General features: G+C 45.0%; 1 long non-coding RNA gene across 1 annotated transcript; it reads right to left on the reverse strand.

Annotated features, from left to right (window-relative positions):
* Nucleotides 1-439: 439 nt before the first annotated feature.
* Nucleotides 440-2887, reverse strand: LOC121698009. Its single transcript, XR_006026671.1, has 3 exons — nucleotides 2801-2887; nucleotides 2591-2722; nucleotides 440-501 (listed from the first exon to the last, which is right to left on the reverse strand). It is a non-coding gene; the product is annotated as an uncharacterized LOC121698009 (long non-coding RNA).
* Nucleotides 2888-5297: the final 2410 nt, after the last annotated feature.

Consider the following 5297-nt stretch of genomic DNA (forward strand, 5'->3'; position numbering starts at 1 on the left):
GCCAGGACTGTTATCAAACTTAGCAATTATCAAATACTTTCATTTTTTGATAAAGGAGCAGACACTTCATGCTTTTTTTCACAGAATGTAATAAGCACTTGATAAGTCCCCCCCGCCTCCTAGCACACACACACGCACACACACACACACACACACACGCACACACACACACACACACACACACACACACACACACACACACACACACACACACACACACACACACAGCGACCCTTCAGTGGCCTGCACATTCTGGTGTTGTACGATGCACTCTCGCACATAAGAGCGTAGGCCTACTTTCAAAGCCCCAGGATGTGAGTTAGATACAGATGCAGGGCTGACTCACTGCTGTGCTGTGCTGGTTGTGTTGCACCACCAGAGGGGGCAAGACAAGCCCATGAAGAGGAAGAAAAGGATGAAGAGGAGGAGGAGGAGGAGAGGAAGACAGTGTTCCAGAGGCGAAGAAGCCCCGAAGGCCATGCAGGCTGTGCTAACACATGACTGCAGGCAATGAGAGAAAATAGCATTTACTTACTGAGCAAGATAGCACTGCACAGGTCCAGTGTGTGTGTGTGTGTGTGTGTGTGTGCTTGTGTGTGTGTGTGTACAGAGCTATCTAAAGGGTGTGGATATCTGTGTGTGTGTGAGTGTATGTGTGTTTGTGTGTGTGTGTGTGTGTGTGTGTGTGTGTGTGTGTGTGTGTGAGAGAGAGAGAGAGAGAGAGATTGCGTGTGCGTGTGCTGAGCTATCTAAAGGATGTGTATAGCTTCAGTAATCTGGGACACCGGACAGGATTCTAATGACAGCAGAAAATGATCATATGATTTCCCTTCCGAGAGCCATTTGATATTTAATTAGTAATTCAATACTAAATAAACAAATATCAAATAATCAAATAATCAGTAAATAAATTATAGTAAATTAGGTCAAATAATCACTTAACTTGGGTTCATTTAAGTGAGATATCCCACATTTTTAGATACACTTTGATCCAAAGTGTTTTGTCACAGAATGCAGTGTTCATATTGGCACGGGCATCTTGTTTACTAAGGGCACATTTAAAGCAACACCAAAGAGTTTTTTGTACCTTAAAATAATGTTTCCAAAATTGTTTCAGTGGTTCATCAACTTGTAACATGGTGAACGGCACTTCTGCATTAGCTTCGCAGCCCTCTATCGGCTATAACCGTGCTATGTAAGTTTGCCAGATCAGGTAGCGGATCTGTACTTCGATAGAATGAGACATAAGAAACTACAAATTTGACTTGCGTTTGATGTCGCAATACATCGTACTTTCATAAATCATGCAACATATTCTACTGTACCTTTACTGTGGACATTGTTATTTGCAAAGCTGGTGCTGGATAAACATATAGCGTGCGTGCGACAGAGGGAAAGTTATTTGGTGTTGCTTTGGAGTCCACTGGAGTGCAGGAGGAAATCATTGCTGTGTTTGTGCCATCGCTTCCCAGCTCCTGTTAAACTGATGAACTTTCTCTACCAACATAAGACTTCTACATTTGTCTAATAATCTGATCATCAATGACTACACTGCTGAAGACAGAACTGTAAAGCTCAGTGACTGACAGATGCTTCAGTGGTGTAAAGGCGATCCCTAACACCATATTTTAAACATGGAGGTTATGGGTCGACCAAGACCTGATGACCAAGGGATCAGGTTGTGCTAGTGATCTGTGGGCCTGTGTGTGTTGGTGGGGGTTCTGTAGAGTGTCTGGGGAGTGTGTGTGTGTGTGTGTGTGTGTGTGTGTGTGTGTGTGTGTGTGTGTGTGTGTGTGTGTGTTGGTGGGGGTTCTGTAGAGTCCTCCCGGTTGCAGCTGGGATCCATGACCTCCTGCATTGCCATGGCTGACGGAGAGAATCGGGTCGCACCGGTGCAACGAAGCCGTGACCTCTCACCCCAGATTTGAGCTAACACCAAACCACAACACGTGAGGTGTGTGTGTGTGTGTGTGTGTGTGTGTGTGCGTGTGTGTGTGTGTGTGGGTCTGTGTGTCTGTGTGTCTGTGTGTGTCTGTGTGTGTGTGTGTGTGTGTGTGTGTGTGTGTGTGTGTGTGTGTGTGTGTGTGTGTGTGTGTGTGTGTGTGTGTGTGTGTGTGAAATATGAAACGCAGCATGGAATCCAAACATCAAGCATTCAGGCTACGTCAGACATTTTGTCTGCAAAAGAATCACCTCTCAGGGAGAGCACATTACTAATCTACTATTGCTTGGAGATACACACAGAAACAGGAGGTCCATAACAAAGGCCACTAGTGACTTCATTTCATGGAGCAGTGTGCTTTTTGCAGTTCCAGAATTAGCGGGGGAATTTTTTTATATAGCTTATGACTTTGGAATTTGGGAGTTAAGAAATACTGTGAACACACGCTGCCCTTATGGCCTCTACAGTCTCTAAAAACAAGCCTCACATCGTGTCCTAACTGCAGGACCGTGTCAGACGCCCGATTCTATTTTCTTTCTGTCACTCTCATTCTTGTGCTATTCTGAACGAGAAATATGATGCAATAGACCAGCATATTTAATGGATTCAGTGTGGACGAGCATTCAACACTACACGGAAGTCACTTACTGGCGTGCAGTTAGGACAAGCTGTCCGATTCTCTCTTTCTTCAGCATTTATGTGACCCTGCTCCTTCAGTTCTAACAGTCACAGAGTTCAGTCGTCCATGGGGTGGGTGGTGGGTTCAATTGCAGTGCAGTGCTGGGTGTTTAAAGGGAGAGCTTGTTCAGGCAGTGTTCGGTAGGCATTGTGTAGTGTAGAGAAACAAACAGCACCCACCTCGTTCGCAATGATGGATCCTCTGCTTTTGATGGTTTGTAAACATGGCCTCTGTTTGCACCTCCTAGGAAGAGGGAACAAAAACGTCAAAGTGATGCGCTTGAACGCGCCCGCAGCAGTGGGAGTGGTGCATGGAGAACAGCAGGTCAGCGCGTCACTCAGCGGCTACACAGCTTCCATGACACAATGTGTGTATATGTATGTATGTGTGTGTGTGTGCGTGTGTGTGTGTGTGTGTGCGCGTGCGCATGTGCGTGTGCGTGTGCATGCGCTTGCGCGTGTGTGTGTGTGCATGTGTGTGTGTGTGTGTGTGTGTGTGTGTGTATAGGTGGTGTGTGGCCTGGTGTGTTCATATGTGTATGCATTTGTGTTTACCTGAGTGAGTGTGTGTGTGTGTGTGTGTGTGTGTGTGTGTGTGTGTGTGTGTGTGTGTGTGTGTGTGTGTGTGTGTGTGTGTGCGCGTGCGTGTGTGTGTGTGTGTGTGTATTCTGTTCTGGCCTGGCAACCCTACCTACCAGGTTGAGGAGAGAAGCGAAGAGGAGCTGATCTGAGCGGCGAGTGCAGTGATTATATTCATGCCCCTGGCTGGCTGTCACTTCCCATTGATGTGGGCTCGATACAGATAATGAGATTACCGCAAGTCCACTGTCCCCCGGGGTCTGGACGCTCACGACCATCCACCCTTACGGTGCACACACCGGGTTAATGCACTGCCAACTCAGCGTTGGTGCCAAGAGCTTTGGAGCGAAAACAGATGACATTCTTATCTTTGCCTGGTGCAAGGTGAAGGCCCCGGGCCAGGAAATTTGACTTCGGCCAAAGCAGTTTGTGACAAATTAACAAGTGGGGAAGAAAACAGAAATTACACGCAACGAGTTGATTGCATTGGGAGAGGGAGGAGCAGGGGGAGGAAACAGAAGATACAAACACACACACAGACGCACGTCCAAACACACACACACACAAGGTTGTTTGGTGTTGCATTGAGCCAGGTTAAGCCATGTTTCAGGGAGTTATTTTTTGACTGTGTGAGAATCAAATAGGGACCATAGTCACATGCCCTGTCTTATGTCCAAACATTCCCTACAGTACAGTTTCCATTTACACTTGCATTTATGACACATTTATCCAAAGTGACAAATACGGGCTACAAGCCAAGCTTTAGTGCAAATAGGAGACCAAGAGAGGACAAACAGAGGGCAATAGTGCAGAAGTTTGACAACAATGGCTATTGTGTGGTACGTTGTAAAGCAGATGCATTTCTGTTAAATGCTGAGAGATCTGTCCTGAATCACCCTTTTACCAAACAGAAAAGAGAAAAAGCGCATTTTTCACTCAGTCTGAAAAAAAAACATTGATTTCATTCAGCCAGCATCGACCCTGGCAATTTAGTCTTGTGGGCAAAGTCAGACCTCTGTGTGGAAGATTTCATTTCCAATGACAAATATATTCTCTGTGCGTTCCCTGGGTCTGCGGACGTGAGTGTAATATGGACAAGTGTCCTCTTTCTGAACGGCTTCAAAAAATTCAAACCGGTTTCACCACAGTCTCCTGAAATGGAGTGCCTGATATTCATCGAAAGAAGTATTTTTAAAATAGGTAAGATTAACTCATTGCAACTCATTAATTGTGCTAATTGTTGTTCAGCTTCCTTTTATGTTTATGTTTGTTTACATGCTCAGACACTTCTAAAGACTCAAAAATATAAAATATATTACAAGAAAAACACTTAAGAAAAACAGCTAATGGCTTGCACAGAAGGCACAATAACACACACAATGATGACATCTATTTCCATTATGGTGTATGTCCTTGCAGGCATTTTTTTTTAGAACAAAAACAGCAATTGCATTTTCAAGCTGTGATCAGAACAGATGCACACAATCAGAATGTTTGAGAGGATATCAGCTGTTCTCCAAGTAGCGACCGCACAGGTGAAAAGCAAAAAGTGCTTTGGCAGGAGGCACGGTGAAGCAAAGTAGCAAGGCAGGCCCCTCTCTGCACACACTTGCATAACCATCTCTCCTTTGGTACTCTGTGTGTGCAGCCTTCAGTTATAAATATCCACTGTCACTGAACATGATACGGTTTCTAAGGAGAGACGAACGCTAAGCACCATCAATAGCACATAAAGACGCCCAGCATAATATAGTCAAACCTCATCTGAAGAATAAATATAAAGGTGGGACTTGAACCTGATTCCTTTCAGGTAAAAGAGATCTGTTTGGGTCTGCTGATTTATATATCCCTTTCAAAAGAGCTCATTGAGCCGGCGACACTGTACTGTGCTTGAATGTGCTGAAACTGGACATCTTTTGACTCTATTGTCTATTCATAGTTATAACAGTGATGAGAGAACCTCTGTACAGGCAATTGTAGCGCACACAAAAGAATGATTTCAGTGGTGTGCGTGTGTGTGTGTGTGTCGTCGCCAAGTTCCGTGCGCAGAGGAAACGTTTAAGGGCAAAGTGACAGATTGAAAAGGTGACTAACGAAG

The sequence above is a fragment of the Alosa sapidissima genome, chromosome 23, assembly GCF_018492685.1.
Source record: "Alosa sapidissima isolate fAloSap1 chromosome 23, fAloSap1.pri, whole genome shotgun sequence".
Taxonomy (NCBI): domain Eukaryota; kingdom Metazoa; phylum Chordata; class Actinopteri; order Clupeiformes; family Clupeidae; genus Alosa; species Alosa sapidissima.